The sequence below is a fragment of the Cynocephalus volans genome, chromosome 17 (assembly GCF_027409185.1).
Source record: "Cynocephalus volans isolate mCynVol1 chromosome 17, mCynVol1.pri, whole genome shotgun sequence".
NCBI lineage: Eukaryota > Metazoa > Chordata > Mammalia > Dermoptera > Cynocephalidae > Cynocephalus > Cynocephalus volans.
This window is the reverse complement of record NC_084476.1, coordinates 50,680,777-50,700,291: the sequence shown is the minus strand read 5'-3', so window position 1 is coordinate 50,700,291 and position 19,515 is coordinate 50,680,777.

The window sequence follows — 19,515 nt, the reverse complement described above, 5'->3', positions numbered from 1 at the left end:
TGCATGGCCTTGATAGCAGTGTCACAGGCAATCCCAGGAAACTGACACCCCAGCATGCTGACCTTGGGAACCCGCACTAGTCAAGGGAGCCCTCTCCCTTCATCCCCTGCAGAATCCCCCTAGGAATAGGGGATGCAGATATGTACACATGTGTAGGGAGGAAAGGGGGTCTCATGACATCTTAGCTAGAAGATGATTACAAATTTCTTAAACATTAGTAGAAAATTATGGTTCATTTGTCCTGGCATGCAACTGAATGAGAAGAAATCTGTGAAAAATTCTGACACCCATGACAAAAGAAATGATCCAAACAATATGACCATCGAGGTGCTTTTCTTTTATGTTTAGGACTATCATTTAAAAATGTGGTATTGGGGAGAATGTCAACAATATTGGGGGAGACTCTGGAACGATGCTGAGTAGAAAATGGACAATAGATTCCTTTTTTGAGAATTGATAGAAGCTATTTTGCAGAAAGTGGCAAATGAGCTTGACTTTTAAAAACGAAGAGCATTAAAGCAAGTAAGTTTAGTGGAAAGTAGATGATATTTGGGAGAGGGTTTAATTAAAAAGCAAAACAAAACAAAAACAGTGTCATCTGCTCCTATTAGGTAAAATATATGATCATTTTGGAATCTTTGTGTGTGTGTGTGTGGCTGGCCAATATAAGGATACACACCCTTGACCTTGGTGATACGAGGCTGTGCTCTAACCAGCTGAGCTACCAGCCAGCCTATACATGATCATATTGGAATAATATGCAACAGAGAGATACTCTGCTGCTATTGAGAATAAGCTGATTGCAAGGAAAAAAGATGCTCACAGATAAGGCAAGGGTAGGCTTTTTGTCCCCCATTGTGGAATAGTACAGGGAACAATGCAAATGTATTGAGGCTGGTAATTCCAAGTCATGGGAGGGAAATTAAAATGATGACTCTGGAAGAATAGTTTCAAATGTCAAGGAGTTTGAGGCAGGTGATCAATTTAGTGAAATGACAATTGCTTTAGGAGAGGCTGCTTCTTTGAAAGGATTGATACATACAGCAAGGCAGGGTAGGTGACTGTGCTGCTAAGTTTTTAATATTGCTATGAGTTTTAACTTTAAATATATTTGTGACTTTGCATGTAGCTCTGAATTTTGAGTGTCATAATTACTTAAGAATCTTTTATGGATTTGATTACTATAGCTATCACTGTAATTTGATGAGGTTTTAGAACTACATTCCATTTCTAATTTTGGTTTTATTATTTCCAAGTGCCAAAATACTTAACACAGAACCACCTCTTATTCTATAATAAAAAGCAATGGAGACAAGCTATTCAGTTGAAAAAAATTACTTTTTTTTTTTTTTTAAAGATGACCGGTAAGGGGATCCTATCCCTTGATGTGGTGTTGTCAGCACCACGCTCTCCCAAGTGAGCCAATCAGCCAACCCTCCATAGGGATCCGAACCCGTGGCCCTGGTGCTGTCAGCACTGCACTCTCCAAGTGCGCACGGGCCGTCCCTGCTCCATGGTAGTTTTAGCTGCTTCCCTCTTTCTTCTCAGAATTTTCATTTTCCCATGTTCTCCTGGACAACTTCAACCCTGCTAACGATTAAAACCCATCACATCTGTCTGTCGTGGTGTGGATTGGTTCCCAAGCAGAAGACTCAGGGCTTCTTTGAACTAGGACTTGCATTGTCTTCAACTCAACCAAGCTGAGGCGCCGATCTTGTGATTACACTCAGCATGTGCTGTGAATGGAGAGAAATGAAGTGAAAAGTGACTATGAGATGCGAAGTCAAACTTGTCACGTTCCTAGTCCTCTCTCTGGGCTTCTCTCCATCTTCAGCTCCACCTCACTGTTTACCCCTTAAAGAAGCCAGATGCTCTCTAATTCGTATGTCCATGAAATACTTTGTTTCAAATAACGGGTAATAATGACTATTTGTTGGAAGTTCTGTATCCTAAATTTGTAGGTGTCCTTTCTGTGACTGACGATGGCATGAATACCTAGTGTTAACAGTCTTTGGTGTGCTCAGCATTAAGATCCGTTAGGAATTGTCATGGAAACTTGTAAAATTAAAAAAAAAATCCAAATGCATGTCATCTGGCCTTGGAGTCCAGTTCTTCAGTACACACTCTGCTGATTTGGGCACCTCAGTCAAGAACCCAGTCAAAGAACCTCACAGAGTCACCCACAGGCCACGAAGCCACAGCACAGGAGCAAACTTTCCTGTACTGCCCTGTTAACCATGCGCAGATGCCAAGGGCCCAAGATGTTTCAGCAAATGCTCTAGGTTCAGCAAATCCTCTAATATGAAATAGGCCAAAGCAAACAAACAAAAAAGGGAAAAGCGAATTGGAAGAAATAGAGATCATGCAAGGGAAACAGAAAATACCATTAACTTCCTCAGAGTTATAGGAGAGAAACTGTTGGACTTACTGAAGCAGAACAGACATTGTTAAATTAGAAGAGGGAGAAGATGAATCAAATAACCATGAGGTCATTTAGAAATTAAATACATAACTGCTGAAATTTTTGTTTGTTTGTTTTGTGTGTGTGTGTGTGTGTGTGTGTGACAGTTAAGGGGGTTGTAACCCTAGGGGTGGTGTCGCCCGCACCGCGCTCAGCCAGTGAGCGCAAAGGCCATCCCTATGTGCGATCCGAACCCGCGGCAGCGACCCTGCGCTCCCAGCGCCGCTCTCTCCCGAGTGCGCCACGGGGCGGCCCATAAGTGTTGAAATTTAACTTAGAAAAGAACTCACTAGAAAGATGAGAAAATAACACAAGGGAAGCCTGATTAGATCAAAAAGACAAAAGGATAACAAGAAAGATACAATTGAAAGAAAAGCATAAAAAAGTAAAAGGAGTAAAAGGGAAAGAGAGAGAGAAAACGGAAGTGCGTGTTCGGCAGAGCCAGTGTCTGAACAACACGCGCTCCAGGAAGAGCCGCGGAGATGGGCAGGAGGAGAGAACCGTGGGAGAAAGGAGGAAGGGACAGGTCCCGGAGGTCCCCAGAGGTCCCCACGTGGAGAGTGACGATGGGTCCACACGCCGCCCCGCACTGGGGAAGCACAGGGGACACCGTGTCAACTCTGGGTGTGGGGATCCAGGGGACGGACCCTGAGGAGGAGCCTCAAGAGGGAGACGACAGGGGAGTCCGGCCTTCAGCGTCTCGTGCAGAGTCGGTTCCGATCTCCGCTTTTCCTCGTCAAACGTGAGTCCGACAAGGCGAGGACGGGCCTCTGGACGTTTAGCAGCCCAAGACCGTTTTCTTAGCAGTCTATGGGGGGGCGTTTCCCACTACGGAGAAGACATAAACCCGGACAGGGGACAGGGCCCTGGTGACGGCCACGGGGGATCGTACCGACCCCGACTGCTGGGAGGCTGCAGTGTAGTCATCGGCTCCCAGGAGGTGTCGTCCAGAGCACCACATGGGTCCCTGAGGCATTCACCTGTGGTGACAGCAGCTGCCCTAACCGGGACAGTGCGCGTGCGCAGACGCCACCGCGCACAGAGGACACGCGGTCCGCGCCGGGCTGTCAGCCGCGTCCCCGCAGCCGCCGGTGCGCGGCGCTCAGAGCCGCGGACGGGAAGCCGCCGTCGCTGGGTGCGCTCTCCGTGGCGCCTCCTGGTGGCCCTGAGTGCAGCTGCGCCCCCAGGCCGCCCGTCCCGCCCGGGGACAGGAGCGCACGACCGGCCGCTCTCCACTCCCTGCTCCCGCCCCTCTGCGGCCGATGACAGCGCGTTCCAGAGACACGACGGATTCCCACGGGCGCTCCAGGTCGGTGCAAGGGGTCCGCGCTGACGAGGCGCCGAGCACAGCCGTGAGGGGGACCCGCGTGGGCTGTCGTCGGCCGACGGTCCTGGCGGTTCCTCGGCCCCAGGCTGGCAGGCACAGTCCGCGGCGTGACAGTCCTGACCGCGGAGCCGTGTGCTATTAAAGCCACACGGTCACCACGAGCGACGGTATCTTGTGTACTTTTTCAAAACTGAGTTTTCTATTCTATGCCTTTACTCAACCGTATGAAATATAGAATTAGTAATTTATCAAATTGCGTAAAAAATGTCAATTGTTATTTATATATAAACAAAATTTATAGATTTATTGGGAAGAATTGATATATTTTCCCTACTTATTTTCTCATCTATGAACATGTACATCTCTTCATTGTCTTCAGTTGGTTCGTTTTTTCAATAACATTTTACACTCAGTGTTTAGAAATCATGACTGTAAAAATGCACCCTAATTATTCATGCAAACCTTATGAATGAAAATTTGGGGTGTTTCCAACCCTTAGTAATAGGTATTGTCATATTAACAATCTTGTCGACACCTCACCTTATAATTTTTCAAGGTTACATATGATATAGATTCCTGAATATTGGGTTACAGTGTAAAATAGTAAATATACAAGTATAATTTTGCTAAATTTTGCGAGTTTCTGCTCCTTATGGGCTCTACCATTTGCATTCCACCACAATGTATTATAATACCTGTATCCCCACAGTCTCACTAACAAGTTTGTTATCAAAAAATTAAATTTTGCAAATCTAATAGGTGAAGTATTGTATTTCAATATATTTTAAATGTCTAGTTCTCTATGAGGGATTTTAAGCACCTAATTAAGTATTGATGCCAATTTAAATTTCCTTTTGTGTTATTAGATTGTTCATATATTTTGTTCATTTTTATTTCATTTTGTTGGTCATTTCCATCTCATTTTTTCACACATCATTGTATTAGTGATATTATCCTAGTTTTAGAGGTTTTTTGTTTTTTTGCTTATTTTAAAATTGAAACATTATTGATCACCCATTTTAAGTATTATAGCTTGTAATTACTTTTTGTCGTGTCCTTTTGACCTAGTTGGTGGCATTTACCTTTTGTTTGAGTTTGCTTTGCTTTATTAATTGCTGCTATGCCATCCATGTTAACTGCTGCTACATTAGTAGCAGCATATTTTCACCAGTGATTTGAAATGCTATCTTTCTTAAATACTAAATTTCTATAAATCTTGGGTATCTCTTTGAATTCTCCATTCTTTTTCACTAGGTTTTATATTTACTTATAAACATTCCATATAGTCTTGATAATGAAGAATTTATAAAAAAAAATTTCGATCTCTGGTAGACTTACCCCTCCCTTTTGATTTGTTTCCTCATTTTTTTCTGATGAACGATTAATGTTTCATCAACATTTTATAATCATCTTATTTTGTTGTAGGTGAAGAAACAAATGAGACTATTTTTAATGTGATCATGACACACGTATAAAGTAACTTAGGAGAAAATAAAATCCTTAGGATCATGTGGCTTTCTGGCCAAGAAAATATCTCTGACATTTCTCTATCGTTTGTGTATGTATGTTTTAAGAGTGTTCTAATGCTTAAATCACATAGTTAAACAGGCTTTGTTGAGTTCTTGTTAGCTGTATGCCAAATATTTTAACAATTTTGTGGCTATTGAAAATGGAATCTTGATTTGTGTAATGGAATCTAGATAGTTATTGTTATTACATAAGACATTTATTAATTTTATATGTGAATTTTTCTAAATCGCAACATGTAAATTTTATTTTAGTAAGTCGTCTTGTTTGTAATAGGTTTTTAATTAATTCTTTTTGATTTTCTAAATTCACAATACATTCACATAACACATTTTTCTCCATCTTGAGATATACAAATACGTATGGTCAAACCTTATTTTATCTAGTGTTTTGATATTTATGAGTCTTACATTTTCTCAAAAGTCGTTTTGGCTTCTGTGGAAATTATTATGTGTTTTTCTTTCTTCTAAGGCTTAATACTTTTGCAAAATATTGAAGTTAGTAATTCATCTCAAATTTAATTTTGTGAACGGTACCTAGCAAAAGCATAACTGGATTTAATTTCCAAATAAATAATATTTCAATCCCTGTAATGATGAAGTGCTTTCCCCTAAGTAATCTGAATCCTTTCCACACATACCAGAATCTGTTTCAAAATTCAAACTTTTACTGCACTGAACTATTCGCTTATTCTTTGCCAATCTCATGCACTTTCAAGTACGTTCCTTTGCCTTACATTTTATTAGACGGAGCAAATTTCCTCTTTGTTTTTATTATTATTGTTCTTCTTATGTCTTGAACATTTTGGGGGTCATTTTTGCACATAATTTTTCATATTAACTTTAAGGTTATTTGACAAGTCCCCTAAACATCACTCTTTGGAATTTTTCAAGTTTAGATTTATTGAATCTACTGATTAACATAGGTAGAATACATATATATGTGGCGTAACTTCCTAGCATCACTGCTGCCTGGCACATGGACACACGATGGCATTTTGGTAAGAGCTGATGAGTGGCTCCTGCGACAGGGGTATCTATGAACACATCTCCTGGGGCATCTGCTCGGACCTCTTCTTCCTTCATTCTCACAAGAGCTGGTCGTCACCAGACATACAGACCTGCCCATCTGATGGGGCAAACGCTATCTGAATAGTGAGTAAATTTCTGTGCATAATCATTGGGGAGGCCGCGGATGTCTGACATTTACTGGCCATGTGAATTGCTTCACTGTGGAACTGCAGGAGTATGTCCTTTGTCCCTATGGATAAATGAGAACTCTTTGTACAACTAGGATGCATACTACCCTTTCTCTGCCCATGAAGAATTTTCCAGTCTGGGGTTTGTCTTTTCACCTTTTGACATTATTCTGGTTTTTGTTTGGACCAGGAAAAGTCAGCATTTTCCTCAGTGGCTTCTGGCTCTCTGGTCATTCAAAAGTAGTTCCTATTTCAAGATTATGGCAATAATAACTATCAGGGCTTTGTGTTTCTACATAGAGTCTTTGTTTTTTCTGTAATTTTCCTCTTACTAAAAACATAAAATGAAAATTAATCAGATCTTTCTCATATTATGCGGCCAGATACAGAAGGCCACATAACATATAACGGTACTGATAGGAACAATCCACGATAGGTAAATTCACACACACAGAAAATGGAGTGGTAGTCAGGGACAGGGAGAGGCGGGATGGGGAGTGTCAGCTTAATGGCTACAGAGTCGATGAAGCTGTTCGCTCACTAGATGGTGGTAAGGGTTGCACCGTATTAAAAATGTACTTAATGCCACTGAATGGTAATTTTGAAAATATTAAAAACACTTTATTTTATACAAGGGATATTATTGAAAATAAAAGATGACAAAATTTGAGGAGATGCAGGACACAGACAAAAATGAGGAGAAGCACAGCGTCAAGGAAGGGCAAGAACAGATCTGGAGTGGGGACTGGTCAGGGTGTTTGTGGGAGCTCTGGAGCCAGGGCTCCCCTGGGTGCTGGTGTTTATTCTAATTCTTCTGATATTTCAGGAACGGTTATGTCAGGTTGCTCTAGCTCTACCTCTGGATCTTGATCTTTCTCCTGCTCTTTCTCTTGCTCTTTCTCCTGATCTTTCTCTTGATCTTTCTGTTGCTCCTGCTCTGGATCTTGCGTCTGATCTACCACTTGCTCTGGATCTTGTTCCTGCTCTACCTCTTGCTCTGGATCTTGCTATTGCTCTACCTCTTGCTCTGGATTTTGCTCCTGCTCTACTTCTTGCTCTGGCTTGGGCTCTGGATCTTGCTCTCACTCTGCCAGTGGAGGTGGAGCTGGAGCTGGAACTCGAGCCAAACATGGCAGCAGCTCTTGGGACAGTTGTTCAGCCTGGGCAGAAGCTGGAACTGGAGAGACAACAATTGAAAATATCAATGTGAATTTCTATGTCTCATCCAATGACACTGTCTTTCCAGAAGCCCAAGTCCAGAGACCCAGCGTCAGGAAGTCTCCCCACACTGCAGAACACTGTATGATTGTTCTGAGTACTCAGTGCCCCTGTCCCCAGCCTGCTTCTGGAAACTCTGCTCTGTGTGGCCCAGCCCAGGCCCCTCCCCAAACCCGCACAGGCACCCACCCTCTTCCTCTTCACCCTCAGTCTCCGCCTCACTAGGCTCCAGGTGCTCCGGCTTCTCCAGCTGCGCCAGAAGAAGATCAGCCTTACGCTCCACCTCTGAACCTCGCATACTGATATGTACGTAGGCCGAAAGAAACTTCAAAGAATGAAATTCAGGAGTCTCGTGGAAATCGGTGGAATAGAATTCCAGCCAGATCTTTAAGACAGAGGACATGGCACTGTGGGAGACAGGTGGGCAACAGCATCAGAGGCCTGGCCTATCCCACTATGCTGCCCTCCCAAGGCTCCCCTGAGTGAGCTGCAGTCTTGTACCCTCTGCCCGTGCCTGTCCATAGACCAGCCCATCCAATGTCCACCCCCAGTATGGCAGTTCTGGCACAGATGGGCCTGGCAGCCAAGGAGGGGCTGGCAAAAGCCTCCATGAGAGGAGCCTTCAACCACTGATGTGACCACGTTTCCCTCCTTCAGGGAGACCTGACAACCTCCTCTGTCTGTGTCACTGCCCCATCCCTGCTGGAATGACCTGTCCACCCCAGGAGGGTGCTGTCTGCTCTGGGCATTACTCACTGGCACACAGGAGGTGTCCAGCAATATCTGATAAATGAGGAAACAGAGGGAGGCGCTGCTCTCCTGGCCTACCCAGGGCCCTTGGAAAAGCCCAAACTTGAGCCCAGACGTGAATGTACTGCCCAAGTGTCTGCATGAAAATCTGCATATCCTTTTCCCAGTGACAGCAATCTCTTGGCCCTGACCACACTCTGCACCCTCAGCACCAGCTGAGCATCCCCATGGAGGCTCCAGCCCCGAGTGTGAGCGGGATGCTCTGCACACCTCCTGCTCTGGCTCAGCACGGGCTCTGGGGGTGTGGGCAGGGCTGGGTGGGAGGGCGTGGGGATGGATTCTCTCTTGGCTCACTCTGATCTCCAGCCTCTCGCACACCCTCCGGTGCCTGCGACCACATCCCCAGCCGTCTTGACTCCTTTCCCTGCAGGGAAAGCCTTGAGCCCTCAGCCCTGTAGCAGGAATCATAAGATGTGTGAGAACCAGAGTTCTGCCAGCCCCCCACCCACAGGCCCCCACAGACCACACGCAGTTGTGTTTAGATGGGAGCCCCTCCTTCTGCACCTAAACTCCACTTACCATTTTAGCTGCTCCAGGGATTCGCCATCCCCGTCACAATCAGAAATCATGTTTCCATACCTAGAAGAGGTCAGGAGTGTGTCAAATCTACCATATGGTGGCACTACCTGCTTCTCATGTCTACTGTGACTGTCTCACCTCTGACTAGAATGGAAGCCCAGGAGGGCAGGGAATACAGTCTCCTCGGTTCATTGGATTATGGTCAGTGCCCAGAAAGTGACTGCACATAGTGTGGCTTCACGTACGATTGTTGAAGGAATGAACCCCAACCAACTCCTCCCAATATATCTGGGTGTACCTGAAGCCGCTCTGCCCGCCTCTGGTCTCCCTGCTTTGAATACACCCAGAAGCCTACAGATAGAATCTCAAATTTCCTGTAAAAATGTGAAAACAGTGAAGCCCAAGTCAACGACGTTAGTGAGGGGGTGACAGAGACTTCCTCGTGGGGGTGTCAGGAATCCTGAATGAGGACGACCGTGGCCCCTCCAGCAGACCTTCCACAGGGCTGGACTCAGGAGTAGCACTTTCCATGGGGGACCCACTGGAGCTTGTTCCTGTGACCACCCACTGAACACAGGAGGAAACTGAGGCTCAGAGGGGTGTGGTGACAGTCCTAAGACTCACAGCTAGGAGGCGGCCTAGTGACACTGTGTGATCCAGGGCCTGAGTGCTCACCTGAGGAAAAGCAGGTGCAGCACATGCCGGGGACTGGCAAAGTTCTTGTAGCTTGACAGAAACAGTTGGACATAAGATTGGTCACCACCCAAGACAGCAGGCACCAGGTGCTCCACCCGCTTCTTCAGGGTGCGTGCCGGGACAGGCCACACCATGTGGGTGGCTTCCGAGCTCAATGAAGATGTGTCTTCACTCTAGGACAGGACAGGGGAGAGATACACAGTGACAGCACCGTGAACCCCAAGGAGGGCAGGGGCTGGAGGCCAGTCTTAACCCCAGGGAGGACATGAGAAGACAGCCTGAGGGCCCAGGGTTAATGTACAGGGTGGTGGTTGCCACCCCGGCAGTCCCCGTTCACCCTCCAGCCAGACCTGAGGTGTGAACACACCAGGACCAGCAGGTTTATAAACACCCCACCCTCTGCCCCTGCCCTGGGAGGGTGTCCCATGTCCCCGTTCCCCACACGCTCAGGAGGAGGGGGTGCGGTCACCCAGGGAAGCTCATAGTGCTGGCCTGGCCTTGCCCAACCTCCTCTGGGCCACCTGACATTACCTTTGGGGACCTCCTCCCAGATGGCCACAGGGGTCGAGGGCGAGGGCTGAAGCAGCGCCGGAAGCATTGGACAAGCCTCTCAGCACAGGGCTTCCTGGGGCTACGGCCCCGGGACCTCGGGATACAGCACAACATCTCACTCTACCTGTGGCCAAGTGAGCTGGGGAAGGGGCTGTGTATAGAATGTGGGTGCCAGGTTACCGAGTTCCGAGTTCTGTTGGGGTCTGTCGTCAAGGAAGTGAAGTCACTTCCTGATACCTCATTTCCTGAGCCCCTCCTCTGTGTACCAGACTGCAAATGCCCCTCTGGGTGCCTGTCTGCTGACCCTCCTTCCCCATGAACTCTCTCTATTGCCCACACTTCCACCAACACTGCCTGACCACACCCCTGTGCAAGGCCTGGGTGCAGCCAGCGTCCCAGCTCAGAGGAGATACACGTAGGTTCATCCCCAGCTCCTGCTTCTTATCACTTTATGTGACCCTGGACAAGCCATTGTCACTTTCATGACCTCCCCAGTCTCCCCTTTTGCACATTGGGGATCTTTCTAGCATCTTCTTCCTAGGGATGGCATCAGGCATGTGTGAGAAAACATCTCTGAAACCTATGGCCGGTGTCACATGCAGCTAATAAACAAGACTAGAGATAAAATCCACGATGGTGTGGAAGGTAGCATGGAATACGACTAACGACAGGTCTGGTTCCTGTCATATAATCTTGAAAATGTCACTTTTGCTCTTGGTCTGTTTTCCCTGTCTGCACCATGCGACAGTTGGAATTTCATGCATTCACATACTGCTTTCCTCCATAAAACCTCACAATGGCTTCGTGTGTATTTAGGTTTGGACTCAAGTGCCACATCTCTGTCTGTGTGGTTGGCGACTCGTCAGGGGCTCCCAGTGGTCCCCACCATCTGCTGCACACATCCTCACGTAATCCCCTGCCCTGCAGTGTGGACTGGACTTAGTGACTCACTTCTAACCAATACAGGATCAAAAGTGAGAAGGTGTCACTTTCTAAATGTCATTGTAACACGCCTGTCTCTAGAGTCTTGTGCTCTGTCTCCTCTGTTCTCTCTGTTTGTATCCACCATATGCCAAGCATGGTGCCGAGAGCTGGAGAAAGAGCTGATTCAGCTGCACCCTGGCTTGGGGGATGATCCCAGGATAAGAAAGAGGAGAAGACGTGCTATCGAGTGCCTGACATTCTAAGAGAGGAAAGTGATCTAGGAGGCCATCAGAATATTCTAGATTAGGAAGCTACCTGAAGATGGTAGGAAATGAACACCATTTGCAGAGAAGAACCAGAGGCGTTTGGTCCATTAAGATGACGGCAACATGGAACTGATGTGTAAGATGTAAGTAAGTAAGAAATACTATTCACAAATTCAAATCCTATTTTCAAAATCATTGAATGGCAGGGATAAGTGCTCATGTTCAATGCAAACATAACTAGAATTGAGGAAGATTCCATTTATGGAATAACTTTATATCTCCATTAGATGAAAGTATGCAGATATATGTTCAGCAATTCTTTTCAAATTGTATAAAATATCCATTGTTGACACAATCAGGATTCCACCCCCATACTTTGGCTTCACACCCCATTTTCTTTACACCAGACACCCATCCATTGCTTTGATGTAGATCCATTGCTGTCAACAATATCACAGCCCACAGCCTACTGGTCCTCGGAGACAGCAACTCTATCACTATATTGTGTGCAGAATCCAGGAAGGGCCTAACACGGGGGCTCCATAAATACTCCCTGAAGTGCTGCACTTGAGAAGAGAGAAGAGTCTATGATTTTATTACCTGGTGCTCTACCTACACATCTTATCACTCTGCATTATGTCATGATCCTTAGTCCCCCTCACCTGACAGTCAGCAACCCAGGAGCAGAGTCTACACCTCGGTCTGCCCCTATTCCAGGCCCCCAGCCCAGCACCTGGCAAGTAATAGGTGCCAAGTACTGATGAATGAATTGTCTGCAAACATGTGAAACAGGATGCATCAAGAATACCCAGATGGAAGGTCACCATGAACATGCTGCCTGATAACCTGCCAGCCCTTTAATTCTGTCTGCCGACCACTTCCTTCAGCCAGGAACTGCCTGGGCACAAAGATTTCCCAGAGTCACCATCCTGCCTTGACTTCTGCCGTTCACTTTAGCCTCCTTGATTGTCCTACTTACTGTGGGTTTCTTCACTCTCAGTCTCAGGGGACACCTCTGAACCCCTAAGGTAGCCCACTGGGTCTTCCTTCTCTGGCCAACACATTCCTCTTGCTTCTGTGCATGGCCTTGATAGCAGTGTCACAGGCAATCCCAGGAAACTGACACCCCAGCATGCTGACCTTGGGAACCCGCACTAGTCAAGGGAGCCCTCTCCCTTCATCCCCTGCAGAATCCCCCTAGGAATAGGGGATGCAGATATGTACACATGTGTAGGGAGGAAAGGGGGTCTCATGACATCTTAGCTAGAAGATGATTACAAATTTCTTAAACATTAGTAGAAAATTATGGTTCATTTGTCCTGGCATGCAACTGAATGAGAAGAAATCTGTGAAAAATTCTGACACCCATGACAAAAGAAATGATCCAAACAATATGACCATCGAGGTGCTTTTCTTTTATGTTTAGGACTATCATTTAAAAATGTGGTATTGGGGAGAATGTCAACAATATTGGGGGAGACTCTGGAACGATGCTGAGTAGAAAATGGACAATAGATTCCTTTTTTGAGAATTGATAGAAGCTATTTTGCAGAAAGTGGCAAATGAGCTTGACTTTTAAAAACGAAGAGCATTAAAGCAAGTAAGTTTAGTGGAAAGTAGATGATATTTGGGAGAGGGTTTAATTAAAAAGCAAAACAAAACAAAAACAGTGTCATCTGCTCCTATTAGGTAAAATATATGATCATTTTGGAATCTTTGTGTGTGTGTGTGTGGCTGGCCAATATAAGGATACACACCCTTGACCTTGGTGATACGAGGCTGTGCTCTAACCAGCTGAGCTACCAGCCAGCCTATACATGATCATATTGGAATAATATGCAACAGAGAGATACTCTGCTGCTATTGAGAATAAGCTGATTGCAAGGAAAAAAGATGCTCACAGATAAGGCAAGGGTAGGCTTTTTGTCCCCCATTGTGGAATAGTACAGGGAACAATGCAAATGTATTGAGGCTGGTAATTCCAAGTCATGGGAGGGAAATTAAAATGATGACTCTGGAAGAATAGATTCAAATGTCAAGGAGTTTGAGGCAGGTGATCAATTTAGTGAAATGACAATTGCTTTAGGAGAGGCTGCTTCTTTGAAAGGATTGATACATACAGCAAGGCAGGGTAGGTGACTGTGCTGCTAAGTTTTTAATATTGCTATGAGTTTTAACTTTAAATATATTTGTGACTTTGCATGTAGCTCTGAATTTTGAGTGTCATAATTACTTAAGAATCTTTTATGGATTTGATTACTATAGCTATCACTGTAATTTGATGAGGTTTTAGAACTACATTCCATTTCTAATTTTGGTTTTATTATTTCCAAGTGCCAAAATACTTAACACAGAACCACCTCTTATTCTATAATAAAAAGCAATGGAGACAAGCTATTCAGTTGAAAAAAATTACTTTTTTTTTTTTTTTAAAGATGACCGGTAAGGGGATCCTATCCCTTGATGTGGTGTTGTCAGCACCACGCTCTCCCAAGTGAGCCAATCAGCCAACCCTCCATAGGGATCCGAACCCGTGGCCCTGGTGCTGTCAGCACTGCACTCTCCAAGTGCGCACGGGCCGTCCCTGCTCCATGGTAGTTTTAGCTGCTTCCCTCTTTCTTCTCAGAATTTTCATTTTCCCATGTTCTCCTGGACAAGTTCAACCCTGCTAACGATTAAAACCCATCACATCTGTCTGTCGTGGTGTGGATTGGTTCCCAAGCAGAAGACTCAGGGCTTCTTTGAACTAGGACTTGCATTGTCTTCAACTCAACCAAGCTGAGGCGCCGATCTTGTGATTACACTCAGCATGTGCTGTGAATGGAGAGAAATGAAGTGAAAAGTGACTATGAGATGCGAAGTCAAACTTGTCACGTTCCTAGTCCTCTCTCTGGGCTTCTCTCCATCTTCAGCTCCACCTCACTGTTTACCCCTTAAAGAAGCCAGATGCTCTCTAATTCGTATGTCCATGAAATACTTTGTTTCAAATAACGGGTATTAAATGACTATTTGTTGGAAGTTCTGTATCCTAAATTTGTAGGTGTCCTTTCTGTGACTGACGATGGCATGAATACCTAGTGTTAAAAGTCTTTGGTGTGCTCAGCATTAAGATCCGTTAGGAATTGTCATGGAAACTTGTAAAATTAAAAAAAAAAATCCAAATGCATGTCATCTGGCCTTGGAGTCCAGTTCTTCAGTACACACTCTGCTGATTTGGGCACCTCAGTCAAGAACCCAGTCAAAGAACCTCACAGAGTCACCCACAGGCCACGAAGCCACAGCACAGGAGCAAACTTTCCTGTACTGCCCTGTTAACCATGCGCAGATGCCAAGGGCCCAAGATGTTTCAGCAAATGCTCTAGGTTCAGCAAATCCTCTAATATGAAATAGGCCAAAGCAAACAAACAAAAAAGGAAAAAGCGAATTGGAAGAAATAGAGATCATGCAAGGGAAACAGAAAATACCATTAACTTCCTCAGAGTTATAGGAGAGAAACTGTTGGACTTACTGAAGCAGAACAGACATTGTTAAATTAGAAGAGGGAGAAGATGAATCAAATAACCATGAGGTCATTTAGAAATTAAATACATAACTGCTGAAATTTTTGTTTGTTTGTTTTGTGTGTGTGTGTGTGTGTGTGTGTGACAGTTAAGGGGGTTGTAACCCTAGGGGTGGTGTCGCCCGCACCGCGCTCAGCCAGTGAGCGCAAAGGCCATCCCTATGTGGGATCCGAACCCGCGGCAGCGACCCTGCGCTCCCAGCGCCGCTCTCTCCCGAGTGCGCCACGGGGCGGCCCATAAGTGTTGAAATTTAACTTAGAAAAGAACTCACTAGAAAGATGAGAAAATAACACAAGGGAAGCCTGATTAGATCAAAAAGACAAAAGGATAACAAGAAAGATACAATTGAAAGAAAAGCATAAAAAAGTAAAAGGAGTAAAAGGGAAAGAGAGAGAGAAAACGGAAGTGCGTGTCCGCAGAGCCAGTGTCTGAACAACACGCGCTCCAGGAAGAGCCGCGGAGATGGGCAGGAGGAGAGAACCGTGGGAGAAAGGAGGAAGGGACAGGTCCCGGAGGTCCCCAGAGGTCCCCACGTGGAGAGTGACGATGGGTCCACACGCCGCCCCGCACTGGGGAAGCACAGGGGACACCGTGTCAACTCTGGGTGTGGGGGTCCAGGGGACGGACCCTGAGGAGGAGCCTCAAGAGGGAGACGACAGGGGAGTCCGGCCTTCAGCGTCTCGTGCAGAGTCGGTTCCGATCTCCGCTTTTCCTCGTCAAACGTGAGTCCGACAAGGCGAGGACGGGCCTCTGGACGTTTAGCAGCCCAAGACCGTTTTCTTAGCAGTCTATGGGGGGGCGTTTCCCACTACGGAGAAGACATAAACCCGGACAGGGGACAGGGCCCTGGTGACGGCCACGGGGGATCGTACCGACCCCGACTGCTCGGAGGCTGCAGTGTAGACATCGGCTCCCAGGAGGTGTCATCCAGAGCACCACATGGGTCCCTGAGGCGTTCACCTGTGGTGACAGCAGCTGCCCTAACCGGGACAGTGCGCGTGCGCAGACGCCACCGCGCACAGAGGACACGCGGTCCGCGCCGGGCTGTCAGCCGCGTCCCCGCAGCCGCCGGTGCGCGGCGCTCAGAGCCGCGGACGGGAAGCCGCCGTCGCGGGGTGCGCTCTCCGTGGCGCCTCCTGGTGGCCCTGAGTGCAGCTGCGCCCCCAGGCCGCCCGTCCCGCCCGGGGACAGGAGCGCACGACCGGCCGCTCTCCACTCCCTGCTCCCGCCCCTCTGCGGCCGATGACAGCGCGTTCCAGAGACACGACGGATTCCCACGGGCGCTCCAGGTCGGTGCAAGGGGTCCGCGCTGACGAGGCGCCGAGCACAGCCGTGAGGGGGACCCGCGTGGGCTGTCGTCGGCCGACGGTCCTGGCGGTTCCTCGGCCCCAGGCTGGCAGGCACAGTCCGCGGCGTGACAGTCCTGACCGCGGAGCCGTGTGCTATTAAAGCCACACGGTCACCACGAGCGACGGTATCTTGTGTACTTTTTCAAAACTGAGTTTTCTATTCTATGCCTTTACTCAACCGTATGAAATATAGAATTAGTAATTTATCAAATTGCGTAAAAAATGTCAATTGTTATTTATATATAAACAAAATTTATAGATTTATTGGGTAGAATTGATATATTTTCCCTACTTATTTTCTCATCTATGAACATGTACATCTCTTCATTGTCTTCAGTTGGTTCGTTTTTTCAATAACATTTTACACTCAGTGTTTAGAAATCATGACTGTAAAAATGCACCCTAATTATTCATGCAAACCTTATGAATGAAAATTTGGGGTGTTTCCAACCCTTAGTAATAGGTATTGTCATATTAACAATCTTGTCGACACCTCACCTTATAATTTTTCAAGGTTACATATGATATAGATTCCTGAATATCGGGTTACAGTGTAAAATAGTAAATATAGAAGTATAATTTTGCTAAATTTTGCGAGTTTCTGCTCCTTATGGGCTCTACCATTTGCATTCCACCACAATGTATTATAATACCTGTATCCCCACAGTCTCACTAACAAGTTTGTTATCAAAAAATTAAATTTTGCAAATCTAATAGGTGAAGTATTGTATTTCAATATATTTTAAATGTCTAGTTCTCTATGAGGGATTTTAAGCACCTAATTAAGTATTGATGCCAATTTAAATTTCCTTTTGTGTTATTAGATTGTTCATATATTTTGTTCATTTTTATTTCATTTTGTTGGTCATTTCCATCTCATTTTTTCACACATCATTGTATTAGTGATATTATCCTAGTTTTAGAGGTTTTTTGTTTTTTTGCTTATTTTAAAATTGAAACATTATTGATCACCCATTTTAAGTATTATAGCTTGTAATTACTTTTTGTCGTGTCCTTTTGACCTAGTTGGTGGCATTTACCTTTTGTTTGAGTTTGCTTTGCTTTATTAATTGCTGCTATGCCATCCATGTTAACTGCTGCTACATTAGTAGCAGCATATTTTCACCAGTGATTTGAAATGCTATCTTTCTTAAATACTAAATTTCTATAAATCTTGGGTATCTCTTTGAATTCTCCATTCTTTTTCACTAGGTTTTATATTTACTTATAAACATTCCATATAGTCTTGATAATGAAGAATTTATAAAAAAAAATTTCGATCTCTGGTAGACTTACCCCTCCCTTTTGATTTGTTTCCTCATTTTTTTCTGATGAACGATTAATGTTTCATCAACATTTTATAATCATCTTATTTTGTTGTAGGTGAAGAAACAAATGAGACTATTTTTAATGTGATCATGACACACGTATAAAGTAACTTAGGAGAAAATAAAATCCTTAGGATCATGTGGCTTTCTGGCGAAGAAAATATCTCTGACATTTCTCTATCGTTTGTGTATGTATGTTTTAAGAGTGTTCTAATGCTTAAATCACATAGTTAAACAGGCTTTGTTGAGTTCTTGTTAGCTGTATGCCAAATATTTTAACAATTTTGTGGCTATTGAAAATGGAATCTTGATTTGTGTAATGGAATCTAGATAGTTATTGTTATTACATAAGACATTTATTAATTTTATATGTGAATTTTTCTAAATCGCAACATGTAAATTTTATTTTAGTAAGTCGTCTTGTTTGTAATAGGTTTTTAATTAATTCTTTTTGATTTTCTAAATTCACAATACATTCACATAACACATTTTTCTCCATCTTGAGATATACAAATACGGATGGTCAAACCTTATTTTATCTAGTGTTTTGATATTTATGAGTCTTACATTTTCTCAAAAGTCGTTTTGGCTTCTGTGGAAATTATTATGTGTTTTTCTTTCTTCTAAGGCTTAATACTTTTGCAAAATATTGAAGTTAGTAATTCATCTCAAATTTAATTTTGTGAACGGTACCTAGCAAAAGCATAACTGGATTTAATTTCCAAATAAATAATATTTCAATCCCTGTAATGATGAAGTGCTTTCCCCTAAGTAATCTGAATCCTTTCCACACATACCAGAATCTGTTTCAAAATTCAAACTTTTACTGCACTGAACTATTCGCTTATTCTTTGCCAATCTCATGCACTTTCAAGTACGTTCCTTTGCCTTACATTTTATTAGACGGAGCAAATTTCCTCTTTGTTTTTATTATTATTGTTCTTCTTATGTCTTGAACATTTTGGGGGTCATTTTTGCACATAATTTTTCATATTAACTTTAAGGTTATTTGACAAGTCCCCTAAACATCACTCTTTGGAATTTTTCAAGTTTAGATTTATTGAATCTACTGATTAACATAGGTAGAATACATATATATGTGGCGTAACTTCCTAGCATCACTGCTGCCTGGCACATGGACACACGATGGCATTTTGGTAAGAGCTGATGAGTGGCTCCTGCGACAGGGGTATCTATGAACACATCTCCTGGGGCATCTGCTCGGACCTCTTCTTCCTTCATTCTCACAAGAGCTGGTCGTCACCAGACATACAGACCTGCCCATCTGATGGGGCAAACGCTATCTGAATAGTGAGTAAATTTCTGTGCATAATCATTGGGGAGGCCGCGGATGTCTGACATTTACTGGCCATGTGAATTGCTTCACTGTGGAACTGCAGGAGTATGTCCTTTGTCCCTATGGATAAATGAGAACTCTTTGTACAACTAGGATGCATACTACCCTTTCTCTGCCCATGAAGAATTTTCCAGTCTGGGGTTTGTCTTTTCACCTTTTGACATTATTCTGGTTTTTGTTTGGACCAGGAAAAGTCAGCATTTTCCTCAGTGGCTTCTGGCTCTCTGGTCATTCAAAAGTAGTTCCTATTTCAAGATTATGGCAATAATAACTATCAGGGCTTTGTGTTTCTACATAGAGTCTTTGTTTTTTCTGTAATTTTCCTCTTACTAAAAACATAAAATGAAAATTAATCAGATCTTTCTCATATTATGCGGCCAGATACAGAAGGCCACATAACATATAACGGTACTGATAGGAACA